The following is a 19,260-nucleotide window of genomic DNA, read 5'->3' as shown; positions in this document are numbered from 1 at the left end:
TCATCATCACTCTCTGTGGACTGATTTTGAATGAGTTTGATGCAGCGTGAGACTGAAACCCACAAAAAAAGTCAAAATGAGTCATTCTGATGGCACCTGATGTGCTGACAAAGAGTCTGGAAAAAGGGTAAGCAAACTCACTGAAAAAGCTTTGATGTACAGTATAAGGTGGAAAAGCTGCAGAATAACTGCAAGGGGTTTGTGAACAAAATGAAAGGAATGATACCGGAAATAAAAGCGCTTCTGAAACAAAGGAAAATGTGTTTCAAATAAAAGAATTTCTGGGAAATTTGAACGGGCTCTATGTATGCGCTGAAAAGGTTCATGATGAACTGATGCCATTGCTGCCACAAGAGGAGGTTGATAAACAAACTGAATGGTTTTCAAGCATCATGAAATACACTGAAACATTCCAAAATGATGCAAGACCGTGGATAAAGGAAACTGAACAATTAATTCAACTGAATGAGGACATAGGTCTTGTGGAACAAACTGAAACAAATGAACCTTTATTAAATGCTTGTGATGAGAATGAAGAGGACAAAATAAAGCCAAGTGACAGTATTTCTAATGTTGGATCTCACAAAAGCTCTCAAACCATGCACTCCACAACTTCATCTGCATGCTTGATAGCTGAAGCTGAGCTGGCTGCTTTAGCTGAAAGACAAAGATCTCTGGATGAAAGACATGCACTTGAGGAAGAAGAGTTGCGCAAGAGGAGAGCAAGACTACAACTGGAAGAAGAGGAGGAACAGCTGCGCAAGAGGAAAGAGAAATTACAACTGGAAGTGAGATTGCAGAGAAAATGGCAAAATTGAACATTCTTAGAACACAAAGCAAGTCAATTGCTCCATTGGGCAAGCAGTTAACCACCTGAACCACCTCCCCAGGGAGGCGTCCAGGAGGCATCCTAAAGAGGTGCCCGAGCCACCTCAGCTGGCTCCTCTCTGTTCTGAATAAAACCAAACTTTCATATTATTTTGACTTCATGCAGATTGATGCTTTTGCTCTCATCTTATGTATGAACACACTGAAATTCAACAGTAGTACATAAATTCTCTAAACATTGTGTGGCCAGATACAAACCTGCATGTCTTGAGATGTATCCTGAATGTAATGCATCCTGCTAGCCAAGGCTAAATAATAAAAGAGTACTGTCGGAATCTTTACTGGAAGATGTAAACACAGCACTGCGAACTATCCCCACCAGCACCATCACTGAGACCAATCAGCTGATATATGCAACAGAAAAAGTTATCATGGAGATGCTTGGCTACAAGATTAACAGCATGAGCAGCCGGAGTGACCAAAAACCTTCATGGAAAAGAAGGCGAGAGGCAAAAAAACATGGCAATTTCTACAATTCTACAATTTCTACAATTTCATTTTGCAGATGCTTTTGTCCAAAGCGACGTACAACACAATGGCAACACGGATAGAAGCTGGCTTCCTGACAGAACTAAGCAGAGGGATAAATTTTAAGAAAGAACTGCCCAAGAAATGCAGAAAGCTGTCAATAAATGAGGCACTGGAGACTTTCGCAGCCCTAGCTACCCGCGTAAAGAGATACACGAGAGAAGTAGAGACCAGGAGAATAAGCAGGGTGTTCTCCATTAATCCAGCTAAGGTCTCCTCTCAGTGGCAGGGTAGTAAGACCACAGCAGACCCACCCAGGGCTGAGACTGAGCAATACTGGAAGAATATCTGGGAGAAAGAGATGTCACACAACACCAATGCCCAATGGCTGGCAGGCTTGCAAGCAGAGCACAGCAACCTCCCAGAACAAGACCCAGTAGTAATCAGAGCAGCAGATGTACAGGCAAGAGTGTCCAAATTGAAGACCTGGACAGTTCCAGGGCCCAACAAGATTCACACCTACTGGTTTAAGAAGCTAACTACACTGTATGAATGCCTTGCAGCAAAAATGAAGCAGCTGCTAATATCAAGGACCAACCCAGAGTGGCTCGCCCAAGGCCGCACAGTCCTCATCATGAAGGACACCCACAAGGGAACAATACCATCAAACTACCAGCCTTTAACCTGCCTCAGCACCACATGGAAACTCCTGTCAGGTATCATAGCGGCCAAGATAAGTAGGCACATGGATCAATACATGAGTAAAGCACAGAAACGGATTAGCAATAACACCAGGGGCGCCAAACACCAGCTACTGATTGACAGGGCAGTCGCCCAAGACCAGAAGGCCCGCGGGATACAGTCAGGTCGGCACCACTCCAAGTCGGCCCCGGCCAACTCGGCACCGCCCCGGGATACAGTCAACTCGGCATCAAGCCAAGTCGGCATCAAGCCAAGTCGGCATCTCGCCAAGTCGGCCTCGCGGGCGGGGGGGCTCTCGAGTGGCCGAGTTGGTCGGTGCGGACTTGACTGTAAGCTGCTTACCAACTCGGCCAAAAGCGTCTTTCTTTTTTTTTTTAATCACGATGGTGGATAATGTACCTGGGAGCATCATGTTTGACGTCCGAGTAGCTTAGCTACAAGCGCGCAGCGCTTAGCGGCTGTCTGGTCATGTGACCGGTCCCAAGGCATTCTGGGAATCGTAGTGCAGCGATGCCGGCTGCGCCGCGACGATTTGCAGTTTTTTTCGTGCCGGTAGCGCTGCTTCTCCTCACGTAGCAGGCAGGGGACTGGAGGACAAACTGTGTGGTTATGGTGACTGACAGGTTAGAGGTGGAGAATGGACCTGGAGCTTCATGGTTGACGTCCTGCTTGAACCGAGTAGCTTAGCTACGAGCGCACAGCGCGAGCGGCTCTCTGGTCATGTGACCAGATCATGTGACCGGCATGTGATCCGCGAACGCCGCATGATCAAACCAGTCGCCTGCATTATAATTTTATTGTAATGTTCTCCACCCCCGAAGTTTGGTCAGCCAGTACGATTAATTTATTTTTACCCAATCAGTGGAAACCTAGGAAGAAGGATGTCCTCCAGTCCCCTGCCTGCTACGTGAGGAGAAGCGGCGCTACCGGCACGAAAAAAACTGCAAATCGTCGTGGCGCAGCCGGCATCGCTGCACTACGATTCCCAGAATGCCATGGGACCGGTCATATGACCAGACAGCCGCTAAGCGCTGCGCGCTTGTAGCTAAGCTACTCGGACGTCAAACATGAAGCTCCCAGGTACATTATCCACCATCGTGATTAAAAAAAAAAGAAAGACGCTTTTGGCCGAGTTGGTAAGCAGCTTACAGTCAAGTCCGCACCGACCAACTTGGCCACTCGAGAGCCCCCCCGCCCGCGAGGCCGACTTGGCGAGATGCCGACTTGGCTTGATGCCGACTTGGCTTGATGCCGAGTTGACTGTATCCCGGGGCGGTGCCGAGTTGGCCGGGGCCGACTTGGAGTGGTGCCGACCTGACTGTAAACCAAGGCCCGCAGCACCAACCTGTGCACTGCCTGGATTGATTACAAGAAAGCCTATGATTCAATGCCACACACGTGGATACTGGAGTGCTTGAAACTGTATAACATCAACATCACACTAAGGATTTTCATTTAGAACTCAATGGGGCTGTGGAAGACAAGTCTAGAGGCCAAGAGTGAGCGTGACATCGACTCCCTGATTCACCTCACCAGGATTTACAGCAATGACATTGGGATGTCATTCGGACTAGGTAAGTGTGGATGAATGGTATCTCGAAGAGGGAAGGTGATCAGAACTGAAGGAGTTGATTACCTGAAGGGAACAGTTGACATCATGCCACGACTTTCACGCATGGCACGCACTGCTACACACTGCAACGAATACTTCACGAACAGCCCAAGTCAAATTACACAATCACGTCGTGCCAATGCAGGAAGCACGTAAACTATGCGCAAACTATGCGTGAATGCGTTGTGCCAGTCCGTGACACTGATGGGCGTGCATTGGTGCGCATTCCTGAACTACTCATGAACTGGTCGTGAACAGTGTGGGAGCATGCCAGTTCGGTGACTCCAGATTGGCACAAAGTTGTGCAAATGTAAACCTAGCTTATCTGACGTAGCAGCCCGTGGTGGAGCCGGGAGCGACAGTGTGAATACGTTTTTCACGTTGGGTCGACCTACTTTTGGGTCGAGCTGGGGCCGTTTTGAGGAGGTCCGAGGTCGACCCCGGCTCAATCTAGATGCAGTGAGAACAGGGTCGCTCCCTGTGTCGAGCCAACTTTGCTCGTTTGCCGCACTTTTGTCTGTGTGAGGCTTCCGCAACGCACGACATGTACCTCCATTGTGGGGACGTCATTTCCTGTTATTCTGAGTGCGCACATCGAGCATAGTGGAGAGCGACCGTGGGCAGACCTGGAGTTCCAGCGAAACAAGTGCTTTTCTGGACTTCTGGGCCAAAATTTTTTATCGGGGAACAACTGTCAACGAAACACAAAAACAACTTTTCCGGTGAGTGAACATGTGACCATTACGTCAACGTGACACTGAGATGCACCCCACCACATCATTTGAGGCATAGCGCATCCTGTTTCGCCCTTTTGGTTCGACGGTGAGAACACGATTCAGTTACTTATGAGGAGGCTGATTTACAAATTCATACTTCCAAAAAGGGGTTCTGACTCGACCCAAGTCAGTATGAACATGACCAAAGAAACAGTTTAATGCATCCGCCCAGCACTGGTCTCCATCAGCTGTCCCTCTGGCACTGACTCTACCCATATCCAGAGATGTTCTGAAGTCCTCTCCACAAATCCTGAGCGTTGTTCTGGGCCAGCTTCTCCTCCAGCTTCTCCTCCAGTGTCTCCTCCAGCCAGGGGCGGATCCAGATTATTTTTGGTAGGGGGGCACATGGGGGGTACAACATCTATTTTGGGGGGGCCCATCAAAAAATTATAAGAACAAATGAAAGCTTCTACTGACCTCTCGGCATTACAAAGTATTTTTATTGGTTCTATAACCCTTTTTGGGTTAGAGAACATAAAAATGTCAGGTGTCAGAAGTGGGATGGAGCCACGGCAAACTCCAGAGGAGAGATGATGCACAGAGAGAGCAGTGTGGATCGCCGCACAGTGGAAGACTCCGAGCCGGCTCGACAGATCCAGCGATCGGCGACAGCACCGTCCAGAAGTGGCGAGGATGGCCGAAGACGGTGACGATCACGTGGACGCGGGAGCTCACCCACCCACTGCCGCAGTGAGAGCCGCCGTCAAGCTGCCCAAGTATGATGGCACCAGCTCACTGGAGCTCTACATAAAGCAGACACGCCACCCCGCAGACCCTGGAGGAAGCCATCCAGGAAGCAGAGCGAGCAGAGACGATCCTCTCCACGCCGCGGGTCGGCGCCAAATCACTGCCCCATGTTCGACTGGCTGACACCGCCGAAGAAGACACCGAAACAGTCCTCCAAGCACAACACTCAACACCGCGCCAAACAACTCGCCGGGGGCGCCATGAAAATCACTGCTGCTACCGGTGTGGCGAACCAGACCACACTGCAAGAAACTGTCCGGCACCCGCTCCAAAAATTCAGGCTCCGGGGAACTGGAGTGGAGCGGCGCCGTGAGGGAGTTGCCGGCCTCCACTCTGATCCCTCGTGAAGATCAGTGTCCGCTGGTGGGACAGTGCGGCCACACAAAAGGGCTGTATCTGTCTTGTAATGTAAATAATCAACACCGCCATGCCCTCGTCAACACTGGGTCCACCATCTCCCTAGTGCAGCCCGGCCTCCTTCCCAACACGGCGGGCCGACCCTCCGCAGACTGGACTCCCACTGATGTCAAGCTGATGACCGTCTCCGGAGAGAAGATCAGCATGGCGGGGAAGAAGCAGCTGACCATTCGCGCCAGCGACAGGGAGATGAAGCACGAATTCTGGCTCGCCAATATCCAGGCCCCCTGCATCATCGGTCAAGACCTGCTGAGCCACTGGAGAGCAAGAATCAACGTTGCCATAGGGAACATTATTCTGGGGTCCCACATCTTCCCGCTCCAGCCTGACCGGGAAAAACACTGCCTGATGGGGCAGACTGATGACTCTGCTGCCGCGGAGAAGGACTGGCATCCCACACAGTTCTCAACTACGTCCGCAGAGCGAGAGGTTGACTCCGCTACAAAGCAGCAGGCACCAATCGCCGAGCACGAGCAGAGCTCCGCCCCCTTCAAAAAACTGTCTCCAACGAAGTCCACGATCCAGAGACAGCGCCTCGCCGAGACCACCCCCCCTGGTGGCCACCCCATGTCAGCAGCCTCGCCGCCGCCACCATGCAGCCCCTCCGCTGAGACGATTAACGAACTGTGGCAGCGTAGCAGCACTGTGCTAACTCCGCACCAACAGCAGCAGCTGAAAGAGCTCCTGGAGCAGCAGCAAGACATGTTCATGGCTAACACCAAAGACTGCCGGCGCACCTCCCTTGTCCAGCACCACATTGAGACGGGATGTCCCTCCCATCCGATTATGCCCCCACCGGCTCGCATTCACAGAGCGGCAGGCAGCAGAGGAAATGCTCCAGGAAATGCTTGGCGCTGGAGTAGTTGAGCCCTCCAACAGCCCCTGGGCTGCGTTGGTCGTGCTCGTGAAGAAGAAAGGAGGTGGGTGGCGGTTTTGTGTGGATTACCGGCGTCTCAACAGCGTAACTAAGTGTGGCAGGGTGAGTGTGTTTGTAGTGTTGTTCTCAGCCTATTGGCTGGGGGCGCTATAAAAACCCCTCGTACGTCTGTGTCGTCCTCTGGTTCTTGCACTTCCGGGTTGGTGCTGGCTGGTAGCGGTGTTCCATGAGAGCAGGTAAAGGCTAATTCCCCTTCTATGATATACATCGTATTGGTCCTGATGGAAGTTATGCCTTGCAGTATCGCGATGGCTCTGGGGGAGCGCGTCAAGCGCATGCCGCAGCAGCTGTAGGTCGGGTGCGTGGGTCCCGATGGTCCGGTGCTGGTATGAGCATTTGCCCCGCTAACGGATGTAGGAAGCGGTATGTTGTTGTGGTAACTTTACGTTAATCAACAGGTGTGCAGGCTGTCACAAACCCTTTTTATTTTAGGTTCTGCCCTGTTCGAGCCCCGTTCCCAGCGCAGGCACACCACGGCTGTCTTTGTTTTTGTCTTTGTCCGTCCTGGAGCTGCTGTAATATTAAATGTTGATCCTGAATCGTGTCCTCGATACGGTGGCGTGTTGGTGTGGGCCAACCTAACCGCGCACGGGACTTTTGACTGAAATGACGCGCTCGCCTCAAAGTCTATTTCAAAACTATAATTTAACCGAACTCAATTAAGAAGAGAATAAATTATTTTCAACTTGGAACCTCTGTCCTCTTTTTGTCAACCGGTGAACCTGTGTGTCCTTCTGTGTCACTGGGAAAGCTGGGAGGAACATACAATCACCCAAATTGACCTAACACACCACTCTGTCACATAAGAAAGACTCGTACCCGCTGCCGCGCATCAATGATGCACTCGACTACATCTCCGGCTCCAGCCGGTTCAGCTCCCTCAATCTCCGCAGCGGCTACTGGCAGATGGAACTCGCCCCCAAACCAAGACCAAAAACCACGTTCACCTTCGGCCAGGGGCTGTGGCAGTTCCAGGTCATGCCATTCGGGCTCTGCAACACACCGGCCGCCGTCCCACGTGAGCGCTGTGTGGTGTATCTCGACGACCTCCTGGTGCATGACGACAGCTTTGAGGGGGCCCTCGCCAACTTAAAAGAAGTCTTCAAGCGCATCCGCCGAGCCGGGCCGAAAGTGCACCCGGAGATGTGCTGCCTGCTGAGCCGAGAAACTGTTCCTGGGGCACGTCGTCAGCACTCAGGGTGTAGCCACTAATCCCAGCAAGGTGGAGGAGGTCCGGGACTGGCCGCGGCCGACCAACGTTATTGAACTCCGAAGTTTCCTGGGGCTGGCATCGTACGTGAAAAACTTTTCCACCATCGCCAGCCCACTCCACCGGCTGACTGACAAGGGCTGGCCGTTCCAGTGGACAACAGCTGCACTCCGCCTTCCACTCCCTCTAAGCTGCGCTGATTGAAGGCCCTGTCCTGTTGTATCCGTCTCCCACCGAGCCGTTCATCGTGAACACTGACGCCAGCAATGTCGGCGTGGGAGTGGTGTTGCCCCAGGGAGAAGGGGAGGCCGAGAAAGTTGTGGCCTACTTCAGCAAAGCACTGAGCCAGTCTGAGCAGAACTACTGCATCGCCCGATGAGAGCTGCTGGCAGTGGTGTTGGCTCTGCAGCAGTTCCGGCCGTATCTCCTGGGCCGGCAGTTTCTCCTCCGCACAGACCACGCTTCGCTGACATGGCTTCTGAGCTTTAAAGACCCGGAGGGCCAGGTGGCTCGCTGGATCGAGATCCTCCAGGAGTTTGACTTTGAGATCTGACAGCGGGCGGGGCGTCAGCACAGCAATGCTGATGCACTATCCCAGCGTCCCTGTGCAGCAGCTGAGTGCCGCTAATGTCAGCGGCAGGAAGAGCCGGGACCCAAAGTCCAGAGTGCGGACGTGGTGAGTATCTCCCATGGTCTCTCACTCTCCTCTGCAGAGTTACAGACATCCCAGGCGGCAGATGAAATGCTGAAAATGCTCCAGAGCTGGCTGGAGGTGGGTCAGCGGCCGGAGCGGGTCGGGGTGGCTGGCTGTGCGCCTGAGGTGAATGCGTACTACTCACAATGAGGCTGCTTTGAGACCCATGACCACTACCGCTACTGGTAGGTGCCAGGTCGAGGGCGCGACCCAACTGCTGCTTCCAAGGGCGCTCCGCTCCACGGTCCTGGGTGTTGTCCACGGGGACCGGACACTACGGCATCGCCAAGACGCTGCACCGGCTGTGGGCTCGATTCTACTGGCCGGGCTGCCGGCGGGATATCGAGCTCCACGTCCACTGCTGCGACACCTGCACCGTCCAGAAGGGACCAAGCCAGCGTTCTCAAGCACCGCTGCAGCGGTGTCTGGTGGGGGCCCCCATGGAGAGCATCGGGGTGGACATCCTGGGTCCGTTCCCCATCACCGACTCTAGTAACCGGTACGTCCTCGTGGCCATGGACTATTTCACAAAGTGGCCCGAGGCGTACGCGGTTCATGACCAAAGTGCCTCCACAACTGCCGAACAGTTAGTGGAGGAGATGTTTTGCAGGCTTGGCGTGCTGGAGGAGCTCCACAGCGACCAGGGGCGGAACTTTGAGAGTCAGGTCCTCGCGGAGGTCTGCAGGTGGCTGGGAGTGGTAAAGACGCGCACCACACCGCTCTACTCCCAGAGCGACGGGTTGGTGGAACGCTTTAACCGGACCCTGGCCACCCAACTCGCCATCGTCACCAGTCGGCACCAACGAGACTGGGACCGCCATCTGCTCCTGGTCCTATGGTCTTACTGCCCCACGGTACAGGACTCCAGCCAGTGCACGCCGGCCGCCCTGCTGTTTGGTCGGGAACTGCGCACCCCCATGGACTAAGTGTTCGGTCGAACCCCCGGAACCAGAGATCGCTGCCGGCCCTGAGCTGGAATATTTGCAGCGCCTGAAGGCGCGCCTACGGACGGCTCATGACTTTGCCCGGAGGGCCCAGGACGAGGCTGGGCTGTGACAGAAACGGGCCTACGACATCCAGTGTTGGGGGCAGCCTCGCATCCAGGGACAGCGGGTGTGGGTGTACTGCCCCACCCGCTAAAAGGGACTGTCACCGAAGCTCTCGGCCCACTGGCGCGGACCAGCCGTGGTGTTGGAGCAGCTATCGGACGTGGTGTAAGACTGTTGACGCAGACTCCCGTTCAGGACCAGCGCCGGAGGGTCTGTGTCGCTTGTCGCACCGCCGCTGGCGGCCCGGACACTTGGACCCATACTGCCTTTGGCTCCGGGGTTTCGGGGACGCGTAAACCCCTCGGATGGGGGCTATATAGCGGCCGCTTTCCCATTGACTGTGCCGGGCTGCTAAGGATTATGGGTAGTGGGACTGTTTGGGCCAAGTTCGGGGCCGTTCTGTGTGTTGTGTGGTGGTTACTGGCATTTCGTTTCATTATGGGTGTGTTCTGCTTATTGTTTTTGTGCTGTTGCCATGTTTTTCTTTTGCTTTTATGTTCATGTTTTGGGGTTGCTTTTGGAGTGACCTGGCCTGTGCGCCGACTGGGGGGGCGCACAGTTTGTGAAACTAAAGAGCAGACAATCCTTCCTCGCTGCCTCCACCACTCCACGAACGCTACAATATTATACTACACATCTTTTTTAATAATTTCAGAATCTATATTTCAAATATATATTAACAGATGTCCAAACCATAAAAATTAAATAAAAACATAAAATATTAGATTTAGAAAATAAAATAAGAGAATGTGCTTTCTCATAACACTCATCTGTTTTTCAAAGAAACATGGCCAACCCCTCAACATTAATAAGCACCTGAGCCGTGCTCTGGCCTCTGCCACTTCGTTTATGAGAAGATTATTGTCCAAAGACAGAAGATCTCATTCTCAGTGCACATGAACACAGATGCCTCACATTTTTTTCTAGGTCAAAGGGCTCATGAGTCTGTTTTTAATGATTTTTGCTGATGAACTTCTCTTACAGGATACTTGTGTGATGGACAGCGTTAATAGCAACTAGTAGGCCAGTTCAGTCACATGGTGGACATCAGTGAGCAGAAACAGAGAATGACGTGAGCACAATGATGAGACTTTCATCCTATTTGCTTTTCAACAGTAGGCTTTCTGTATTTATTTACTATCTTACTTTTAATGATTAAAAAAAGATATGACTGGTCACTCCTGCAGTTCAGGTATGGAAAGTGGTATTATTGGAAGCAATGCTGGCTTGTTCACACACTGTTCTGACAGCTCAGCTGTTCTTCCATCCTGACAGGATCAGTCCCTCACCACCTCAGGCTCAAGGTTATTATCGTTAACGAAAACTACCGAAAAAATGAAAACTAAAATTGAAACCTTTTCGTTAACGAAAACTAAATAAAAACTGAAAAGCAAACAGAAAACGATAACTAAAACTATATTGTGAGTTTATAAAACTAACTGAAATTATAGACAAAATGCTCTTCATTTTTGTTTTTCTGAATGTGTTTGTGCATAAGTCTGTCAGGTTTAAAAATGAGTTCAATTCATTTCCCCGTCTAGTTTTACGACAGTTGCTAGTCACGTACAGCACCATGCACGCCGCCTAATTAAACAGTTCATATGCTGCACAGTGATCTGTCTGCAATGGGCTGCATCTGCACGCTACAATGGCTACACAGGCGAAAGTTGGGAGAAAGCGACACAGTCCAGTATGGGATGCATTCCAATATGACAGCGAGAAAGACAGAAGCAAATGCTTAATAGTTGAGACGGGCGGCAAAATATGTGGAGCCCTTCTCAAGGGAAAAAAATCCAACAAACCTGAAAGTCCAAGTGAAAAGCGTTCATAAAAAGGCATACAGTGAGTCCCTCGAAAGTACAGCCGCTCTGAGCACCGTAGACAAACAAATGCCACGACCTCGCCAGTTAGCACGAGGACGAACAGAACTCAGTTCTGTGGATCATTGGATGGTTGATTGTCCATCAGTAATTGAAAAAAAAAACACAAAAAAAATATATATGTATATATATATATATATATATATATGTATATATATATGTGTGTGTGTGTATATTCTGAAACTGTATTATTTGTTGAGTTTTTATTACACAATACCTACCCTGACCTTTTTTAATTCTTGCACGTGAAAAATATGAAGAAAAAAAAACTAGAACTAATAAAGACTAAATTAAAACAATAAATGTTTTCTCAAAAATAAAAACTAATAAAAACTAGAAAACCCGTTTTAAAATCTAACTAAAAATTAGGGGAAAAAAAGTCAAAACTAACTAAAACTAAACTAAAATGAAAAATCTGAAACGATTGTAACCTTGCTCTGGCTCCTGCTCTGAAGTAATATTTTAATAATAATGATCTAAATTCTCAGGTCAAATCTCCCCAGTTTATAAAGCCTTCTCATCTAACACTGTGTGCTGCTGTACATTCAATGGGGTAAATAAACACAGTGAAAGGAATGAAATCAAACAGGACTCAACCTGAACTCATGAACATATGAAGCAGAAAGAACATGACACTTACAGCCAATACACACTCACACAGTTAGCTCAAGATGCTAACGAGCAAAGAGGGACATTTTAAGCAATATAAATGCAGCCCAGGAGCTTCACAACACGAACAGAGGATACATATGATGCACATTCATTTAACATCACTTGGAACATAACACACATCGTCATTGACTGCTCCATCACCATGATCGCATCAGCAGCTGTAAGGAGCAAGAAGGAAGTGCAGACGTCTTCAACAATAAGAGCGCCCACTTCAACATAAAAGCACAAACACACAGTCATTCACAACCTAACATGGCAAAACGAAAAAAGTGAACACCGGCCCTTGTGGCCTCAGCACCAGACCGGAACACCGGGACATGTCCCGGTTCTCCCGATTAGCCACTCTGGGCCTTTTCTCACCTGTGTGAATCTTTACATGGCGCAACAAACTACTCTGTTGGCCAAAACTTTTGCCACATGTTTCACAAGAATGAGGCCTCTCACCTGTGTGAACTGTCATGTGGCGCAACAAATAACTGTGAAAACGGAAGATTTTGCCACACGTTTCACAAAAATGAGGCTCTCTCCTCTCACCTCTGCGACTTCTCTTGTGGACCAACAAACGACTCGGTTGACTGAAACTTTTCCCACATGTTTCATAAAGTATCTTCTCATCAGTGACCACTCTGACCTTCGGACATAACTGATGTTTTTCATGGTCAGTTTTCTCACACGTTTCTTCACAAAGAAGCTTTTCACATTCAGCCTGCTTCTCTGAAACATCGAAGTTGTTCACACTGTTTCTGTGAAACACCTTGAGTTTTTTCAGCTTCGCGTTTGGAGTTGATTCTGAGTCCATGTGTCTTTTCTCATGGTGGACTTCAGAGTCCTGAGAGAGGAACCGCTCAGTCTCTGGTACTTCTGGTTCACTCAGGTCACTGTGATCCTCAACAGAAGGAACCTTCAAGGTTTCACTTTTAAACTTCAGAATAAACTCTTCTCCCCTCTGGCTGGTACTGAGTTCCTCATGTTCCTCAATCTGTGAGGATTTTGGTTCCTCCTGCTCCTCCTTAAACTGAAGAAGTCCTGGTTCTTCTTCTTTGATCTGTGGAGGTTCTGGTTCTTCCTCTTTGATCTGTGGAGGTTCTTTGTCGTCCTGTTCTAGACAGTAGTTTGTTTCCTGTTTAAAGAGCTGCTCCTGTCTGCAGTCATGGTCCTGTTGGAGCTCTGCAAGGAAACAAAAGCAGGAGATCAAAGATTATCTGATTAGTATCACAAGAATGAGGCTTCTCACATAAGTGCGAAGCCTCATTCTTGTGATTAGCAACATTAACTCTACAGTCCACCTTAAAAAATCTGTTACTCCAGCAGCCAAACTGAAACCTTTCATTCAAACACAGTCCAGTCCCATTGACACTTACTGATCATCTTTAGCTGCTGATTGATTACTTAATTGGATTAACTTTTTTCAGGCGATGTCTTCACTCACCTGCAACATTCTGGAAACTGTTTACTCCACTACCTGAGGTGGAGGGATAATGAGACATCCTGCTTTGAAATGTTGTCAGGAAAAGCCTCTTCAAACAACATCAACCTCCACAACTTTACTGTTCAGACCAGTGAGGGGAAAAGTAGTCCTAGTTCCATCAAGCACGTCTGCTCACAGCGTTTCCATACCTGTTCTGTGTAACCTGATCTGAGGATTCCAGTCGATTTCCAGCATTCTGCGTTGGCGACCGATCTCCTCCTCGTACTGAACCACAGTTTGTTGAAACAGGGTGAATATTTCCTCAGCAGCAGCAGTTAGACTCTGGATGGTCAGGTCTCTCACGGAGTGGTGGGAATCGTCTCCTTCACCATCAGCAACAGTCGCCTCAACAACATCCTCCTCCTCTTTAATGTGTGGAGCTTCATGTTCCTCCTGCTCCAGACTGGAGCTCGTCTTCTGGTTACCCATGTGTTGCTGTGGACTCTCTGGAGGGAAACAAGACTGAAGTCACTGATGTGATGGATGTGAAGGTTTGACAGGATGGGTGGATGAAACAGAGCAGGATACATTGAAAATAGAAACACTAAAAAATAAAAACAAAAACAAAACAAAAAAACCTAGTTTCAGTAAAATTGACAGCACCTGTGGGGTTTAAAGGATAAATGGAAAAACTGTATGGTGCAACGTGACTTTCTGTGAGCTCTGAAACCTTTGTTGGAAGTTTCCAAGATAGCATGTTTCAGACCTTTTTTCTGAGCAACACTGGAACGCATCATTACTCTAAACTTACTGAAATGTCTGGATTATAAACGTCAACCGTAAAATCTGCACAAACGCGTGTTAGCTCAGACTGGGTGTAAATAAATCATTTCCTCAGTTTGCAAACAGCTCAAACTCCGTTTCCTCTGTTTCAGATACAGAAGCTGTTTAATACTGAAGCTTTCTGTTATTTCACTGTGAACAAGAACTGCAGCTGCAGCCTCGTTTCTGACTGCAAGCTGTAAAATAAATGTAACGATCCTCCAGGAGTCACATTCATGTGTTCATTCTCACGTTTCAGTACCTGTTCTGTGGAACCTGACTTGATGTTTCCAGTTGATTTCCAGAAGTTTCCCCTGTCGATCAATCTCCTCCTCGAACTGGACGACAGTTTGTTGAAACGCGGTGAATATTTCTCCAGCAGCAGCAGTTAGTCGCTGCTTGATAAACTCTCTCAAAGCCTGAACTGGACTCATTGTTGCTGCAGGAGGTGAAATCTTTCCTCTGAGAGACACAGCAGAACATCCGCCATGACTTCTTCTTCTCTCCTTAATCTGGAGGATCACAAACAACGTTCAGCTTCATACTGACTCCTGCTGGACACAGGGGGAACTGCAGGTTATCGGTTGTTGCTGAAGTCTTTGGAGATCTTCATGAGTTGATCAAGTCATTCTTTCTGTCTTTTTTTTATTTAACAACTGTAAAGTCTGTTCTTCTTTTCTCTGAGAATATTCGGACATCCATGAAACAAAAATCACAAAAAAGGTTAAGACAACAAAGAGGCCTCTCTTACTACCCACCAGACTTCTTCAAGCAAAAGAGATTCCTCCCCCCAAAAAAGAAAAAAACAATCCTCCCATTCCTACCAACTCATGACCAGAATTGCTTCACCCAACATCATAAACTATACATCATATGTAATCAATTTCTCAAATCCAAATTATTCTGCAACTGAATTAGTCTCAATCAACTCCGAAATAGTTTCATCTCGGCTGGTGAAAAGTGTTGAAATGTGTTGAATGTGCTTTGAAGTGGGAAACCAATTTTAATGAGAAGATGATTTGCAAAAACCTTTCCAGATCATTCAGTTTGTTTTCATTTTCATTTGTGCTTGTGTGTGTGTGTGTGTGTGTGTGTGTGTGTGTGTGTGGGGGGGGGGGGGGGGGGGGGGGGGGTAAGCTTTACATTTGTCTTCTGTTTCAAACTCTGTAATCAAGTGGTGATGATTACCAAAATTATTCCAAACATCTGGAAAATTTGCATCTGATGAGAAATTCCAGGATTTCTCTATCATCTAAATTACTTGATATTGTCTGAAAGATTATGATCATAACATTAACAGGTGTTAAAAAACTCAAAGAGAGAAAAAAATGACTTCTTCCATTTACATTCATAAAGAGCTTCAATGACTGGAGGAACAGCCGATAACCTGCAGTTCCCCCTGTGTCCAGCAGGAGTCAGTATGAAGCTGAACGTTGTTTGTGATCCTCCAGATTAGGGAGAGAAGAAGAAGTCATGGCGGATGTGCTGCTGTGTCTCTCAGAGGAAAGATTTCACCTCCTGCAGCAACAATGAGTCCAGTTCAGGCTTTGAGAGAGTTTATCAAGCAGCGACTAACTGCTGCTGCTGGAGAAATATTCACCGCGTTTCAACAAACTGTCGTCCAGTTCGAGGAGGAGATTGATCGACAGGGGAAACTTCTGGAAATCAACTGGAAACATCAAGTCAGGCTCCACAGAACAGGTATTGAAACGTGAGAATGAACACATGAATGTGACTCCTGGAGGATCGTTACATTTATTTTACAACTTGCAGTCAGAAACGAGGCTGCAGCTGCAGTTCTTGTTCACAGTGAAATAACAGAAAGCTTCAGTATTAAACAGTAGTGATGGGTCGATGCGGCGTCATGAAGCGTTTAGACTCAATGTAAAACTGTACTGATACTGTGTCACTGAATTCTGGCGCCTGCTGGACCTTAAAAATCCCTACAGGGAACCTAGTTGAAAGACTCAACTGACGCTGATATGATGACCTACACTATGCAATAATATAATTTAGGTCATTGTATTTATATTGTATTATTTCATATCTTCATTTACGTTTTAAATATCTTTGATATTTTTATATACAGTCAATAAATAATGCAAACAAGTATCACAACGTGAAAATCTTAGTGAATGTGTTGTGAATGAGGATGCTTGTGGACTGGGATTTTTTTATTTACAAATTTTTATTCAGAAAAATACGTTTTTCCAAAGTTTTAAAATTAAGCCTGTTTCGCTTTTTCGATACAATTTCTCCAGCAGTAGAAAAGACTCCCTCACATGGCACAGATGAGGCCGGAGCACAGAGAAATTCTAAGGACAGCTTGAAGAGGTTTGGGTATATTGTGTTATACTGCGGTCAAGCCAGCCGGCGCTCTGACAAACGGTCAAGTGAGCCGACACATTGTTTAGTGGTGCGCACATATTGTGTGCATTACGGTAAAAGCAAAACAGAATGAATAGAAGACACATGAATACTGTTGATAAAAAAAAACAAAACTGAGCAACAGAGTAAATTAATAATAATAGCTTGTGCTAATGCTGATTTTCAGTCAATAGGTCAAATGAACTGGGAGGTATTGAGCTCAAATACTGCATTTCTCTTTAAAAAAAAAAAAATATATATATATATATATATGTATATATATATATATATATATATATATATATATATATATATATATATATATATATATATATATAGACGACACGAGACGGGGGGGTTTGGTGCTGAGGTTGTGGGGGGGGCAGCGCGGTACTCACATGCAGCGTGGGAGCATGGATTGTCGGGTCGGAGTGCCGCTTGTACGGCCACGTTACCCTCCGCTCTACACTGCGTCCGAGGCGGCCGCCTAGTTCCCCTATTCCCATTCAAACCGCGGCGCACAGACGACGCCATGACTGCATTTGCACTTCATGCCACTAGGTGTGCTGTTTGCATGTTCAACCTTATATTACACAGACACCACAGAGGAAGAAGGGCGCCGCAGCCGATGCAGGGTCTCTCTGCATGCTGTTAGAAAAAGAGTGTGAGCCGGTAAGACGTGGTAAAATGTTCATTGATGCCATGTAATGTATCATTCCGTCAATATTCCAGTTAATAAAGAGTTTTTGCCTTTATATAAATGTACTTAATCTCGCGGCATTCGATCTCGCGAGATCTCGCGGCATTGCGATCTCGCGAGATCTCGTGACACGAGATCTCGTCCCATCCCTAAAATATATATATATATGTGTGTGTATATTAATATTTTTAAGAGAAATGCAGTATTTGAGCTCATACAGTTCCTTTGACCTGTTGACTGAAAATCAGCATTAGCACAAGCTTCTATTAATTTATTTTGTTGCTCAGTTTTGTTTTGTTTTTTTATCAACAGTATTCATGTGTCTTCTATTCATTGTGAATAAGGTGAGTTGACTTGACGTTTGTTTTGCAATCCTCTCTGTTTCGCTTTTACCGTAATGGATAGAATATGTTCTTTCTCAACGTTTCGGCTCACTTGACTGTGTTTGTCAAGAGCGCCGGCGAGCTTGACCGCAGTTGTCTAATGGTTGTTCCAGTATGTGAAAGGATCCTGGGACCTGGCAATATTGCCCTCGGCCAGGTACCTCTGCACCTCCTGAATGGCATCAGCTGTGGCACTTGTGGTCTGTCTGCCCACTTCGACGTCAAACTGTTGCCAAAGGTTATCTAAAAAACCAAAATTGGCATTTTATTACATGATTTCCAAACAACAACAACAACACAAATAATGCTGAATAACATGCCTGAGGTGGGTGCAGACAAGCTTGGAGGTTAAAAATAAAGCAAAACTAAATGAATAGGAATTAAGTATCACTAAAGCAAACGTGAGTAAGGAAGGGAAAGGCACAGACGGTCGACAACAGATGCGCTTCTTTTCAGCACAGTTTGGCGCGTCAGTGTCAGTTCGAAACAGTTCCAGTGTCGTTCGCATGACTTTCTTAAAGCGATACGCGCACCGACACGGGGTTTCTGGACACATCACGATTAAACAGCTTCTGTATCAGAAACAGAGGAAACGGAGTTTGAGCTGTTTGCAAACTTAGGAAGTGATTTATTTACACTCAGTCTGAGCTAACACGCGTTTGTGCAGATTTTACGGTTCATGTTTATAATCAAGATATTTCATTAAATCGTCGAGAGAATTGATGCGTTCAAGTGTTGCTCGGACAAAAAAGTCTGCAACATTTCATATTGGAAACTTCCCACAAAGGTTTCAGAGCTGAGAGAAAGTGATGCTGCATCCATACAGTTTATCCTTTAAACCCCACAGGGACTGCTCCACACATTAAAGAGGAGGAGGATGTTGTTGAGGTGACTGTTGCTGATGGTGAAGGAGACGATTCCCACCACTCCGTGGGAGACCTGACCATCCAGAGACTAACTGCTGCTGCTGAGGAAATATTCACCCTGTTTCAACAAACCGTGGTTCAGTACAAGGAGGAGATCGGTCGTCAACGCAGAATGCTGGAAATCGACTGGAATCCTCAGATCAGGTTACACAGAACAGGTATGGAAACGCTGTGAGCAGACGTGCTTGATGGAACTAGGACTACTTTTCCCCTCACTGGTCTGAACAGTAAAGTTGTGGAGGTTGATGTTGTTTGAAGAGGCTTTTCCTGACAACATTTCAAAGCAGGATGTCTCATTATCCCTCCACCTCAGATGGTGGAGTATACACTTAAGGCCAGTACACTACAGGATTTTTTCAATCTTTCCCGATTCAGAGACCACACACTAGAAGACAACAGTGGACAGATCACACCAGATCTTCCTCTCCTGATCTTCTAGTGTGTGTTGTCGCTCTGAAGCAGACCACACACTGGCAGATTCTTCAGCAGAGAATCAGCTCCTCACTCTTCCAAATCTCGCGTCGTCCAGCATGACTTTGCACGTTTTCCCTTCATTTCTGTGTTTACATTCATCTCCACTTTAAATAATAAGTGGAGAACTC

At 47.6% G+C, this 19,260-nt stretch overlaps 1 long non-coding RNA gene across 1 annotated transcript; it reads right to left on the bottom strand.

The window, feature by feature from the left end:
* Positions 1-13,163: 13,163 nt before the first annotated feature.
* On the bottom strand, positions 13,164-14,695 carry LOC115383226 (uncharacterized). Its single transcript, XR_003930654.1, has 3 exons — positions 14,545-14,695; positions 13,670-13,966; positions 13,164-13,219 (listed from the first exon to the last, which is right to left on the bottom strand). It is a non-coding gene; the product is annotated as an uncharacterized LOC115383226 (long non-coding RNA).
* Between the last annotated feature and the right edge of the window lie 4,565 nt (positions 14,696-19,260).

The sequence above is a fragment of the Salarias fasciatus genome (genome assembly GCF_902148845.1).
Source record: "Salarias fasciatus chromosome 7 unlocalized genomic scaffold, fSalaFa1.1 super_scaffold_4, whole genome shotgun sequence".
Classification (NCBI taxonomy): domain Eukaryota; kingdom Metazoa; phylum Chordata; class Actinopteri; order Blenniiformes; family Blenniidae; genus Salarias; species Salarias fasciatus.
The sequence above is the reverse complement of the archived record's forward strand: the minus strand, read 5'-3'. Positions and strand labels throughout refer to the sequence as shown.